Source organism: Schistocerca cancellata, chromosome 11 (genome assembly GCF_023864275.1).
Source record: "Schistocerca cancellata isolate TAMUIC-IGC-003103 chromosome 11, iqSchCanc2.1, whole genome shotgun sequence".
In the NCBI taxonomy this organism is placed as follows: Eukaryota; Metazoa; Arthropoda; class Insecta; order Orthoptera; family Acrididae; genus Schistocerca; species Schistocerca cancellata.
The window spans coordinates 83,927,951-83,943,855 of NC_064636.1; positions in this window are offsets into that span (position 1 = coordinate 83,927,951).

Consider the following 15,905-nt stretch of genomic DNA (forward strand, 5'->3'; position numbering starts at 1 on the left):
GGAGAAAGAAAACTGGCGTTCTATGGATCGGTGTGTGGAATGTCAGATCCCTTAATCGGTCAGGTAGGTTAGAAAATTTAAAAAGGGAAATGTATAGGTTAAAGTTAGATATACTGGGAATTGGTGAAGTTTGGTAGCCAGAGCAACATGTCTTTTGGTCAGGTGAATGCAGAGTTATAAAAACAAAATCAAATAGGGATAATGGAGAAGTAGGTTTATTAATGAATAGGAAAATAGGAATGCAGGTGAGCTACTACAAACAGCATAGTGAACATATTATTGTGGCCAAGATAGATACGAAGCCCACACCTACCACAGTAGTACAAGTTTATATGCCTACTAGCTCCGCAGATGACGAAGAGATTAATGAAATGTACGATGAGATAAAATACATTATTCAGATAGTGAAGGGAGACGAAAATTTAATACTCATGGGTGACTGGAATTCGATAGTAGGAAAAGGAAGAGAAGGAAACGTAGTAGGTGAATTCAGATTCGGGGTAAGAAATGAAAGAGGTAGAATTCTGCACAGAGCATAACTTAATCATAGTCAACACTTGGTTCAAGAATCATGAAAGAAGGTTGTATATACGGAAGAATCCTGGAAATACTAGAAGGTATCAGAGAGATTATATAATGGTAAGACGGAGGTTTAGGAACCAGGTATTAAATTGTAAGACATTTCCAGGGGCAGATGTGGACTCTGACCACAATCCATTGGTTATGAGCTGTAGATTAAAACTGAAGTAACGGCAAAAAGGTGGGAATTTAAGGAGATGGGACCTGGATAAACTGATTAAACCAGAGGTTGTACAGAGTTTCAGGGAGAGCATAAGGGAACAATTGATAGGTATGAGGGAAAGAATTACAGTAGAAGACGAATAGGTAGCTTTGAGGGATGAAATAGTGAAGGCAGCAGAGGCCCAAGTAGGTAAAAAGACGATATCTAGTAGAAATCGTTGGGTAACAGAAGAAATATTGAAGTTAATTAATCAAAGAAGAAACTATGAAAATGCAGTAAATGAAGCAGGCAAAAAGGAATACAAACATTTCCAAAATGAGATCGACAGGAAGTGCAAAATGGCTAAACAGGGATGGCTACAGGACAACTGTAAGGACGTAGAGGCTTATCTCACTAGGGGTAAGATAGATACTGCCTACAGGAAAATTAAAGAGACCTTTGGAGAAAAGAGAACGACTTGTATGAATATCAAGAGCTCAGATATAAACCCAGTTCTAAGCAAAGAAGGGAAAGCAGAAAGGTGGAAGGAGTATATAGGGGGTCTATACAAGTGCGACGTACTTGAGGACAATATTAAGGAAATGGATGAGGATGTAGATGAAGATGAAATGGGAGATAGGATACTGTGTGAAGAGTTTGACAGAGCACTGAAAGGCCTAAATCGAAACAAGGCGGCCTAAATCGAAACAAGGCTTTGGGAGTAGACAACATACCATTAGAACTACTGACAGCCTTGGGAGAGCCAGTCCTGACAAAAATCTATAATCCAGTGAGCAAGATGTATGAGGCAGACGAAATACCCTCAGACTTCAAGAAGAATATTATAATTCCAATCCCAAAGAAAGCAGGTGTTGACAGATGTCAGAATTACCTAACTATCAGTTTAATTCGTCATGGCTGCAAAATACTAACGCAAATTCTTTATAGATGAATGGAAAAACTGGTAGAAGCTGACCTCAGGGAAGATCAGTTTGGATTCTGTAGAAATACTGGAACACGTGAGGCAATACTGATCCTACAACTTATCTTAGTAGATAGATTAAGGAGAAGCAAACCTACATTTCTAGCATTTGTAGACTTAGAAAAAGCTTTAGACAATGTTGACTGGAATACTCTTTTTCAAATTCTGAAGGGGGCAGGGGTAAAATACAGGGGGCGAAAGGCTATTTACAATTTGTACAGAAACAAGATGGCAGTTATAACAGTCAAGGGACATGAAAGGGAAGCAGTGTTTGGGAAGGGAGTGAGAAAGGGTTGTAGCTTCTCTCCGATGTTGTTCAATCTGTATATTGAGCAAGCAGTAAAGGAAACAAAAGAAAAATTCGAAGTAGGTATTAAAATCCATAGAGAGGGAATAAAAACTTTGAGGTTCGCTGATGACATTGTAATTCTGTCAGAGACAACAAACGACTACCAAGAGCAGTTGAACAGAATGGACAGTGGCTTCAAAGAAGGATATAAGATGAACATCAACAAAAGCGAAACGAGGATAATGGAATGTAGTCGAATTAAATCGGGCGATGCTGAGGGATTTAGATTAGGAAATGAGACACTTAAGGTAGTAACGGAGTTTTACTATTTGGGAAGCAAAATAACTGATGATGGTCGAAGTAGAGAGGATATAGAGTGTAGACTGGCAATGCCAAGGAAAGCGTTTCTGAAGAAGAGAAATTTGTTAATATCGAGTATAGATTTAAATGTTAGGAAGTCGTTTCTGAAAGTATTTGTATGGAGTGTAGCCATGTATGGAAGTGAAACATGGACGATAAATAGTTTGGACAAGAAGAGAATTGAAGCTTTCGAAATGTTGTGCTACAGAAGAATACTGAAGATTAGATGTGTAGATCACATAACTAATGAGGAGCTATTGAATAGGATTGGGGAGAAGGGGAGTTTGTGGCACAACTTGACTAGAAGAAGGGATCGGTTGGTAGGACATGTTCTGAGGCATCAAGGGATCACCAATTTGGTATTGGAGAACAGCGTGGAGGGTAAAAATCGCAGAGGGAGACCAAGAGATGAATACACTAAACAGATTCAGAAGGATGTAGGTTGCAGTAGGTACTTGGAGATGAAGAGGCTTGCACATGGTACAGTAGCATGGAGAGCTGCTTCAAACCAGTCTCAGGACTGAATAGCACAACAACAACAACATCGAAAGAATACAAAATTTCGATGAAGTATTTTGTGGTGATTCGTGTTTGGTTTTTTTAATACTATTATCCATGTATTATATGCTTAATTATATTATAATTTGATAAAAGGACATTTTTGGAAAAAAATGCAATGCTGATTTACAAAAAATTAAAAAATTTCTATCATTAGAACCTAAAGATTTTCAATCTAAATTCATAGATTTTCAGTCTTTAGTATATACACAAATAATTGTTTGAATATACAAGTTCATAAAAAAACTAAATGCTATTTGTAAAGCAACTGAAGCTTATGTTGGGTTTAAAGATAGAAGACTTGCGAAAGTAAATGATCCAACTGTAACGAAAGATGTAGCTCACAAACTTCATTTACAAAATGAATTATCAAATGTTGTTAGAAGAACTGAGTATACAAGTATTTTAACACTGTTGAGTAATTATTATAATAAACAAGAACTTAGCAATAACTTGACAAAAAAGGAAATGAAAGACTTTTTTCATGAATAGATTTCACTTTGTAATTAAATGAATTAAAAACATGGTTGTAAAGTATGTGATAAACAAAGTATTGAATTTCTTTTATGACTGGAGACGAACAAAGAATGCCCAACTTCAAAGAATATGATTTGATAATTAAGAAAAGTACTTGTTGTCGACGAAAACTTAAAAAGAGATTTTAAGTTTGATGATTTTGATATTTCGATTAGTGTTGAAGATAGACTTTATAAAATAGCTCCTGAAGTTCTAGGAATAAAAATAGTTAAGAAATCAAGTATTCCGTTACATAAAAGAGTCTGTTAAATCTATTCTATCTCATGTAAACCTAATTGTCTCTGTTGAAATAATTTAGTTTTTTTTGTCAGTATAAATGCAGAACGATAATCACATTTGCTGTTTGAAGTGCAATAACTATAGTGAAACAATTCATCCTATCAGATTAAAACTAAAAATGGTCAACAGTGAATTGAAGGTCTTTGTTCAACTTGTAAAACGAAAAAAATATAAATAAAATCGTTTAAAAAGTTTGTAGGTGATGGCTGAAATATTCGTGAAGAAATGATTAATGAATTATATAAACCAATTAGAAAGAATTTGAAAAAAAATTAATTTCTTTTGGAATAGATAATTGATGGCAAGCTGATTTAGTCAAAACTGTTTCTGAAAAGTTAAAAGCAATTTCGAAAATAAATATACGACATAAATGTTTGTTAAGTGCTACAAATATTTTTTTCAGAATTTTCTTGGGCTTTCCAATTAAAGATAAAACAGGTAAAAGAATAGGTGATTCTTACAAGAAACTATTTGAAAACCAAAAGAATTGCAAACTGATAGTGACAAGAAGTTTATAAAAAGAATTTCAAGAATTAATGAAAAAAACATAACATTAATTATTATTCATATTTTAGTGAATTAAAGACATCTTTTGTTGAAAAATTTTATAGTCCAGTAAAAGAAGATGTGGAAGAAATTTGATCTTCGAGGAAATTATAAATGGATTGACTTGTCTCGAAATTATTTGATAATAACATAAAGCATACAATTATATAAATGGCCTCATGAGACATAAATGAAGAAACTGAAAAAATCTGTTTACATAACAAATTTGTTAGATACTGAACCTAAATGTAGAATTGGAGACAAATTTAGGTTATATAGCAAATTAGTCAACAGGAATTTACGAAATTGAAGATTTAAATAATTCCAGTCTAATCACATATAAATTGAAACATTTAAATTGCGAAGAAGTAAAAGGAAATTTTTATGAAAAAGAATTAATGAAAACGAATTTTCCAGATTTTTAAATTGTTGTGAAGCTTTAATGAAGAGAGTTATAAAGTTTATGTTAAATGGTTGGTTTTCGATACTTTACACAATAGTTGGGTAAATGAAACATAATTAATTTTTTAAAATGTTATTAAAATGTTTTGAATATAAATGGAGCAAGGAGCTTTCCAAAAGCTCATTGATTTTCAAAAGCCTGTCAAACATTTCATATGTGAAATTCCAAGTCGTAGTACAATCTTGCTTCATTGTCAAAATAGGTTACCCATTTATGTCTGAATGTTATGTAATTTCTCAAGGGGTTGAGGACTTCTTTTGGAAAATTCCATTATTGTCTCCACTTTTGCTCTTGTGTCTGTAATTGGTTGAAGGATTGCTTGCACAATTAAATTCAGTGTATGTGCAAAACAAGGTACAAGCCACCATTGCACACAAATCTTTCTTCACCATATTAGGTGCATTCTGTGTAATGCAATCTACAATCTTATTGGTAATACCCCAAGTTGAGGTTACAATTTGTAAGTCACTGGAAATGTTTTCAGCTGTATGCTTGTCATGGAATTTAAAAGTAGATAACAAATATGACTTCAGATTGTAGTTTTCACTCATGAATTGAGCAGTCACTGTAATATAATTCTCATTTTTTCACAGATGTCCGTCCATCAGTCGTAATGCAGATGTACTACGCAGCTTGCACTGTAGATCTTACTCACACTAGAGCATTGTTGAACACTTGAGAGAGTAAACTGTTGGAGAGTGTTTTTATACTGGGATGTACATAGTTGTCATTTTATAAATAAGTCATTTTTCTAAACTCTACACTCTCAGCTACAATAAATGGGAGATATTTCTTAACAACAAGTCTTAAAATCTGTTTGTCTATTTTGACTCGTTTGGATGAAGGCTACCACACTTACCCAGAACTGAAGCAGTAGAAGTGCTGGATATTACTTGCACAGACTGTACATCTGGACGCACAGGCACTGAAATGATAGATTCCTGAACAGCTGCTGTGGAATCTGAACTTGCTTTCTCACTGCTCAGATTCATAAGAACTGGTTTCGACCGAGTTTCCTTTAATTATCTGTGGGATGCTTATATCACAAATGTCTGTTTAAGCGAGACGTAGAACAGTGACGAGCACAAGTTACACTTAATTTTCTCAGGACTGATTTTCATAAAATAATCCCACACTGTGTTTCATAATGCCTGAAGACATAAGAACTAACTTGATGGAACTGCAGATGGGAGCAAATTGCAGAAACAACAGATTCGCTATTGGTATTCTCACATTCTGTGAGTTTGGGTAATATACCCTTCCTGCTAATTTTAATGCACAAAAACGAATTATTGTGAATAATAGGCACATTGACTATAGACTCACAAATAATGCCATGTAATTCGAACAAATAACAAAATAAGAGAGAAAAAATTTTTTGTTACCAAAGCTATTTCGAACCATTACCATAAATCCACCATGTTTCTCAGCCTGTCCCATTCGTCGTTACACCAGCAGTGATGTGACCGTCAGATTGCTAAAATTATACATCCATCCAATTTATGTATACATCTAAAAACTGCCCTCTATGCCTTTTTTTATTCAAAGTAAAACAGGTTTACTTGGGTTTTTTAACATGATAACTGTACATGAACAGAGAAGCATATATTATAAGAGATGTGTAATGTCACTGAATGGTTTTCACTGTTTTGTTATTTTGTATGCGAATAGTGTGCGTTATTTCATTGTTTGTTAGTGTTTATAAAGCAGATATTACGCCATTTAAGAATATGGAAGTCAATTAGGAACGAAGCTTTAATTTCATAAATCTTAAGTTTCATGCTGTTGTTTGTCAAAAAGATTTCGACACTCTTGAAAGTGTTCATGAAGTGACATATTAAATGTGTTTCATGAAGTGCCATATTAAACGTGTTTCAGTATCTGTGCCAAGCCCGAATCTCGTGGAATGAAACATCACTATTTCGATACAATTAAGTGTACTGAAACAGCTTTATTTTGAAACACCGATACAGTTTCTGTCTGGGTCGAGGTCGAATCTGGCCCCTTTATCCGAGTCAGAGTGAAATGATTCACCACTGTTTCGAAACAGTAAAACACAACCGTTTCGAAAGGCTGAAACAGTTCCGTATATCGATACACTGAATCGAAAAATAGAAACAGTGGAGAAGTTTACTATATATAATCACTGTATTCGCTGTTTCAATATATTTTGTACATGTTGGCTTTTGTATGTTAAGTATCTTCACCAAGTTAGTAGCTGTAATGTAGTTTGAACACTGTGTTCACAGTCTTAATAATTGTGGTATTTACAGATTTCTAAAATATCAAGTCTATTCACTGCAAATAGCGTGAGATATTTTTATTGTGATTTGTACAAAAGACGAAGCCTATTTCACCATGTGTGATCAATGACCAATAAAGATTCTTGATTCCGAAAATTCTCAAAAACGTGCATTTACTTGCGTTGATATACACTAATGTTTGGGTGATTATTTTTTGCGAGTAACTTCTAATCCTGAACGCTAATTAGTTTCGAAATGAGTTATCCACAATGCTCGTAATTTACGGAAATTTTAAAAAATTAGTTTCGAAAGTGTACAAAAATTCTCAAAAATATCATTTTTCTCATGTAATTATACAATGAAACTACAAAACGATTGGTTTGAACGCGGATAGGCCTACTATAGTCAAAAACTGTAAGAGAGCATGTACAAGTTTCAGTCTATAATTGACGATAACTGTTCAGCATTTTTTAATATAAATGTGAAAGCTTTCTGAAATAATGTTTTATTAATTAATGAGTAAATGCATAACAACAACTATACACCTCAGAACACATAATAACCACTGAGTAATTATATCATACAGGAGGAAACAAAATAACTGTTGAGACCAATTTGCACATATTAACATGCCCCTTAAACTAACATTGACACTCAGTATAAAGTCTAAACGTAAAGTCACTCCTTCGCTTATTTCACATTGCCACAGATACCAAACTTGTTTCACATCTGGCATTGCTAAGTGGTTTTGCGAAAGCATCAGCTAACATTTCTTCAGAAGACAGATGTTCAACATTAATAACAACTGACTCAACATGCTTTCTTATAACATGATACTTTATATCTATATGCTTTTATCTAGAGTTTGCCACTGCATTCTTGGCAAACTCAATAGTTCCTTTATCATCACAACATACTGTAAATGACTTTATGACACTGTATGGATCTACCTCAAACACAAATTGTCTTAACCACAGTAAATCTTCAACAGTTGATATCAAGGCCACATGTTCAGCTTCAAAAGTAGAAAGTGTAATTTAGTTTTTTGTTTTCTATTAGACCACGAAATTAAAGAGTCTTACAATTTTATGGATGAACCAGCTACAGAGTGTCTGTCATTGATTTTATTTCCCACTATCTGCATCACTGAAAGCCATTATTTCTCTGTTACCATCTCTAGAAAATCCTAGCTTGTAGTCCATGTTTCCCTTTAAATATATAAACGATCTTTCTACTGACAACCAATATATCTTTTTAAAACATTTATTATATATGCTAAGTAGATTTGCATGGAAATATATATCTGGTCTGGAGATTCAGGATAGCTATAGAAGACTTTCTATTGCTTCTTTATATGGTACCTTCATATCACCTGATTCGACTACCTCAATGTCCAAACCAAGTGGTGTTGACACCGGTTTGGCTTCACTCATTCCAAATTTCTCCAGAACTTTTTTTGTATGGGATTTCTGGGATATCTAAATTTTTCCTTTATCATGATCCTGTGTAATTTCCATGCCTAGGCCCTGGCATATCTGTCCTAAATCTTTTATCTCAAAAAATCTCTTCAAATAACTTTTGAATTGATCACTTGAGAATAATAACATATCATCGACATATAAAGCTATGATGACTGGTTTGGTGCCATCTCTGTGAAAAAAGATACATGGATCAGTGTTTGATCTGTTCAATTTCAGTTTTCTTAACAGCTCATCAATTTTCTGATTCCAATTCGTACCAGCCTGTAAGAGTCCATAAACAGCTTTGTTCAGCCTCCAGGAGTTGGAAACTTTTCTGGTGGAGTGACGTAAATTTCTTCGTTTAAGTCCTCATAGAGGTAAGTAGCAGTGATGTCAACATGATCGATCTCCAGATCCTCTCTCGAGCTGCCCGAGACAAGAGATATCTAATGGATGCATGCTTGACCACTGGTGGGAAGGTTTCCTGATAATCAGCACCTTTTACTTGAGCACATCCTTTTATCACTAGGCATACCTCAAATGTTTCTGGTGTACTGCTAGTCCCCGGCTTTATTTTTAATATCCACATAGTCTCGAGTGGTTTGTGTCTCTCTGTCTACTGGGTAGCTCCACTTCTTCAAATGTGGTATTACAAACTAGAGATGAGAATTCTTTCTTCATTGCTTTTTCCATTCTTCATTAATTGTCCCTGCCAAGGGTTATTTGACATCAATGTCTTCACTTCGAAGTCCTTCTTTCAAATAATAAGTAACAGTGGCAGCTCATGAGTATACATTCTGGGTGTTCACAAATTTTTACATTCAGAGAAATCTGAGAGTTTGAAATTAATTTTACAGATTTATACAACTACAGCCACTGATAAGAACAATAAAAACATTAATAATAATAATAATAATAATAATAATTATTATTATTATTATTATAAGATGCATAACTTACCTGACAAAATAAATAATTGTTTTTGTGGAATTTTGTTGTTTGGTGCCTAATTAAGTACAGTTTACAGCAATAACGAAATAATTTGTAACGTTTCACAACTATACATTTCTCACTTTTGTGTAAGTGGGAGTTTTTGTCTTTTCTATTTTTTTCAGAGAAATTTAATATGTACACAAACGAAGTTGATTTCGGCACGGTGGCTGATGGGAGCGACAATAAAGGCATATCCCATTTACAGTCGCTCCCATCAGCCACCGAGCTGAATGTCATCTTTTTTCTCACGAATATTACAAGATGCCTGAGAGATGTATTAGTCCACGCATTTACTTCTGGGCTGAAAATGGGATATTCTTACACTGTACACTGCACCCACACAGCAATTTGTGCTAACTGTGAACTTTCCTTATTAAATGTTCGCTTGTATAAATCATGCTTATCTGATTTCGTCACTCTCTCAATCAACGAATCTATTTTTGGAGGCCCTGGTTATTTTGCGGCTAACTTTTCCTGGTAATTTACTTCTCTGTCCACAAAACGAAATTTTCACTCTGCAGCAGCATGTGCTCTGATATGCAACTTCCCTGCGATTAAAACTGTATGCCGGACCAAGACTCGAACTCGGGATCTTTGCCTCTTGTGGGCAAGTTCTCTACAGAGGCAAGTTCTCTACTGCCTCATCTACCCAAGCATGACTCACGACCCATTCTCACAGCTTCACTTTTCTGTTACCGTTTAAAATAGATTCAACATGTTCATATATACACTGCAGACGAAAGCTGATTGCCGCACAGTAAACAACCTACTCCAAACACAAAGTGCCACTTGTGGAAATGATTAAATTCAGGTAGTTATGACTACCAATATGGTTACTTGAGTAGAATACAAATGAGGCGCTGAGAGCCATAAGGGCCTAAAGCACACTGCCATCGATCCCACATTTAAGTGAATATCACAGAAACCAGTGATACAGCTTTCTGTGAATATTCATATATGCAGTGTGGACCTACAGTACAGATAAGCCTGACTCACCATAAGACCAACAGATTTCAGAAGCGTGAATGAATGCTGCAACCTCACTTTCGAAGATCAACAGATTTCAGAAGCGCGAGTGAATGCTACAACCTCACAATCGTTGATGTGTTTCGGGCCCTTATGTTCTCACAAGGGAAACTCTCCACCGCAACCCCCTCACATTTAGTGGTAAGATAGCACAGTGGATAGCCCATCAAAAACTGAACCCAGATGAATCATGAAAACAGGAAGAAATTGCACTGAACTGTGAAAAAAAAGCAAACTAGGAACAGTGAAAAGTCCAAGCTTAACAAGTCCAATATAGAGAGAAAATGAATAGCCACAGCGTCATGGGTAAGTGTTCACAGTGACAAACTGTTATGTGAGAGAGCCATGTTCAAAACTCTCTCATAGCAAGCAATTTGATTTTTTTTTTATGTTTACTTGGAAATATTGTGAACTGTCTGTCTGGTCATTGAAATGTTTACTCCCTTTCTGTAGTCTTGGTAGTTGTCATACTATACACTGGTTGTAGAATATAAATATAAATAGAATATAAATATAAATGCATTACTGTCACAAGTAAACGTGATGAATAGCGAAGATAACAAGAGACATCTCACAGAAATTAAAACAACAAATAAATGGGAGTGAACTATGTTACAACAAAAGAATTTGAGATTCAAAACTTTCAAAGTGGACTGCAACTTCAGAAACTTTAAAAACATATGTTTTGACAGAGCACAGAGAAACTGTATGATTGTGAAACTGTTGTGTTCATTTGTAGCAACTAATGTGACAAACTACTATGGTTCCATCATTTCCTTGGGAATGATGATATACGAATACCTAAATTGGGCAAGGAGACATTTCTCATTCAATCACCTAGCTACAAATTAGGTGTGCCGATAAGAGATTCCTATCATATGACACACGTGCCATCACTAATGCCGTGTGTGACACACAAGACGTGTTTTCCAGTGGAGGATTCGGTGGACTTGTCGCCTTGTCTTTAAACGTTTGCAGTTCCCATTTGAAAGCCACTTAATTTCGGCTGCTAATAGAGTAGTTGTGCAGAATCTACTGTCATTGTAGGTCAGTTCCTTACACCTTGCTGTTGCAAAGGGATGTTATACCGCAACACAGACACAACTTTGAATACAGTGAAAAAAAGGCACGCCATAGTTTCGAACATGGCTTACCAGCGTGGTAATCCTACACCATAACCACTTAACCATGACGCCACTAGTCTGCTAAGTTTCATCATACTGCACTTTTATTTTTGGACTGTTCACTGTTTCTGTTTTACTTTTTTTCACATTTCAGTACATCTTCTTCCTGTTTTAACGCTTGATCTGTGTTCAGTTTTTGACATTCACTGGGCCCTCTTACCACTAAAACTGAGGGGGGGCGCCATGGGAGTTTCTTTCCCTCGTCAGCACCTCAAATGAATTACTGTATAACATTCATAGCTTAATACTCTATGGCTCATTCAGAAACCCACTAAATAGGTTTACTGTCAGTACAACTTTAACATATACTGACATCCGGTCTAATTTTACTACAGTATATAGTAAGTGAATTAGCATATCTGAGGATTGTGCTATCATCTAGCAGGATTTATGTCTAGCGAATGGGGATAAAAGTCTCCCACAGTGTGCTAGCATCTGGTGGCACTGACGTAAACTTCTAGTTAAGTGCCAAGGGATAGCTGTGTACATCGTGAACTGTGCACTTTGTTGATCAAATCAGTATGCATTTGTCCCATAAGGCAATTACATCACGCAAGTTGCGCATGTGCAAAAGCTCCTTAAAACGTGCACAACTCAAAGTGTGCTCGTGACCCCATTGCCAAGTTTCATGGAGTCTAGAGGAGCAGTAGCACAGTAGATTTAAGTGCGATATCTTTCAGACTGTGGCATTTATGTTACGTTTAACAGCATTCAAGAAACATAACCAATAAATCCGCAAGGTGCCGAAAGTTAGAGTGTTCATGTGCTATTGTGCTCTTACATAGCACCCACCACTGCTAAATAACCTGATCAAGCCATGTCTTGGGGTTTGGTTCTCTGTTTGACCTTCAAAGTGTAACCTCTTGAATTATGTTTTGATTATCGTGACCCTCGTCTTGAGCTTCAGTTTCTATTGAATCACTGCCAAAGCTATAAAAGGGTTCATTATCACTGTCTTCTGATTTAACCTCTTCTTCAGTTTGCGAAGTACTGATGTCCTCGACAACTGCTTCTTGTTCCAGTCATAAGACATTTGTGGTCTTAGGTTCCTCTGTCTTCGAACCTGAAACACTCCCATCCTCCTAGAATTTTACATCCCTGCTGACAATTATCAGGCTGTCTCTGTATTGATAAACCTAACAGTAGCCTACAAATGTCAAATTCTGTGACTTCTTATCCCACTTCTTGTGATGGGGTTTCGGAATGTGAACCATTGCACTGCAGCCAAAAATTCTCAAATGTGATAAACAAGGCTTCCTATGTCAAAGCTCATGTGGTGTCGTATCTCCTAGTGTGGTGGTCGGTGAACGATTTGACAGGGGGCAGCTGTAGACGCAGCTTCAGACCAATACTCCTTTGGTAGGTTAGCATCGAACATCATGGTACAAGTCTTTTCAACAATATCTTCTCGGTTATACCATTTTGCTGTGGACTGTAACGTACTGTAAGCTGGTGCATAATACCTTGAGGAGCCAGAAATTCTTTTAGTTGATCGTTGACATACTCCCTTCCAATGTCAGACTGCAACTTCTTGATATTTCTGCCTGTTTACTTTTCCACCATGGATTTGGAGATTTGAAATATCTGTGTTACCTCAGATTTTTTCTGCAAGAAATAAACAAACTTGGTTACTGAAAAACCATCAATAAATGTGAGAAACTAATGATTTGCACCAATAGACGCTGTCTCCATTTGCCCACACAAATCAGAATGTACTAAGATGTCTTTAATATACCTTTTGCTAAGTTTGAGTACAAGACGTGACTGTTTACCCATGATGCACAACTCACAGGGATCCATAACCACAATATCTTCATTTAGTCCTGTCGAAACCTTTACAACTTCAGGGTATTTTTACGAGTCATATGTCCTAGCCTGCGATGCCATAAGTATCAACTATCTTTTGTATAATAGCACTGTTTTATTTTATTTGCATTTAAACATTAGATGTCATTCTTAGGCAATGCTTTGACAATTAGTTTACCTTCATCCCACCTTTTTTGTTAAAAGTCGCTTTATGCCCTTTACTTACAATTTTACTGAGAGCAAATTTACAGCTGAGTTTGGGATATGAATGACGTCAGATGCTTCTACTTCTATTGTTTTATCACAAGTATAGAAGACCAGATTAACACTTCCAGTAGTCTTCAACAAAGGCATCATCTCCCACACTGGTCACTAAACTGTTGCATAGCTTGACATTATGAAGCTTGTTTCCATCATTAGTAATGTGAGCCGAGGCACAGGAATCTAAATACCACATATCCTTTTCTTGAGACTATTTAACACCAGATGCAAGAAAAGCTTTCTTTTGTTGTTTCTGTTTCCTAAATACACTATTGGCCGTTAAAATTGCTACACTAAGAAGAAATGCAGATGATAAATGGGTATTCATTGGACAAATATATTATACTAGAACTGACATGTGATTACATTTTCACGCAATTTGGATGCATAGATCCTGAGAAATCAATACCCAGAACAACCACCTCTAGCCGTAATAACGGCCTTGATACGCCTGGGCATTGAGTCAAACAGAGCTTGGATGACGTGTACAGGTACAGCTGCCCATGCAGCTTCAACACAATACCACAGTTCATCAAGAGTAGTGACTGGCGTATTGTGACGAGCCAGTTGCTTGGCCACCATCGACCAGACGTTTTCAGTTGGTACTGGAGAATGTGCTGGCCAAGGCAGCAGTCGAACATTTTCTGTATCCAGAAAGGCCCGTACAGGACCTGCAACATGCGGTCGTGCATTATCCTGCTGAAATGTAGGGTTTCGCAGGGATTGAATGAAGGGTAGAGCCACGGGTCGTAACACATCTGAAATGTTACGTCCACTGTTCAAAGTGCCGTCAATGCGAACAAGGGGTGACCGAGACGTGTAACCGATGCCACCCCGTATCATCACGCTGGGTGATACTCCAGTATAGTGATGACTAATACATGCTTCCAATATGTGTTCACCGCAATGTCACCAAACACGGATGAGACCATCACGATGCTGTAAACAGAACCTGGATTCATCCAAAAAAATGACGTTTTACCATTCGTGCACCCAGGTTCGTTTGTGATGCAGCGTCGGGGGTAACTGCAGCCACGGTCTCCGAGCTGATAGTCCGTGCTGCTGCAAACTTCGTCGAACTGTGGTTGCAGATGGTTGTTGTCTTGCAAACATCCCCATCTGTCGACTCAGGGATCGAGATGTGGCTGCACGATCCGTTACAGCCGTGCGGATAAGATGCCTGTCATCTCGTCTGCTAATGGTACGAGGCCGTTGGAATTCAGCAGGGTGTTCCATATTACCCTCCTGAACCCACCGATTCCATATTCTGCTAACAGTCATTGGATCTCGACGAACGCGAGCAGCAATGTCGCGATACGATAAACCGCAATCGCGTTAGGCTACAATCCGACCTTTATCAAAGTCGGAAACGTGATGGTACGCATTTCTCCTCCTTACACGAGACATCACAACAACGTTTCACCAGGCAACGCCGGTCAACTGCTGTTTGTGTATGAGAAATCAGTTGGAAACTTTCCTCATGTCAGCACGTTGTAGGTGTCGCCACCGGTGCCAACCTTGTGTGAATGCTCTGAAAGGCTGATTATTTGCATATCACAGCATCTTCTTCCTGTCGGTTAAATTTCGCATCTGTAGCACGTCATCTTCGTGGTGTAGCAATCTGAATGGCCAGTAGTGTACATATCTGTCACCGTCATTTTTTGACGAGCGTCCTCCTTTTTCGTCCTTGCTAGAACAATATTTAGCAATACGATTCGGTTTATTGCGCTTGTAGCATTTAATAATACGTTTTGTTGACCTCTTCTTGTTTGTATGTAGAACAAATTTTTCATTTCCATGAGTCTTCGGGTTTGTCGTCTTGTAGCAGTTTAATTTTAATAGAATCTCCCGTGATACGTGTGTGAATGTTTTCAAGTGCCATGATCATAATCTGATAATGATCACGTAAGCCAGCCAGGAGCAAAGTTCCTATTCACCCTTCACACAACGCAAACTTCATTTCATTTAATTTAAACGCGGTCGTTAATATTCGATAGCAGCAGTTATCAACCGACTTGCATTTATCTAATTTGGTAGTCCAGAATGAGATTTTCACTCTGCAGCGGAGTGTGCGCTGATATGAAACTTCCTGGCAGATTAAAACTGTGTCCCACGAAAGGCAAAGGTCCCGAGTTCGAGTCTCGGTCCGGTACACAGTTTTAATCTGCCAGGAAGTTTCATAATTTGATAGTGATTA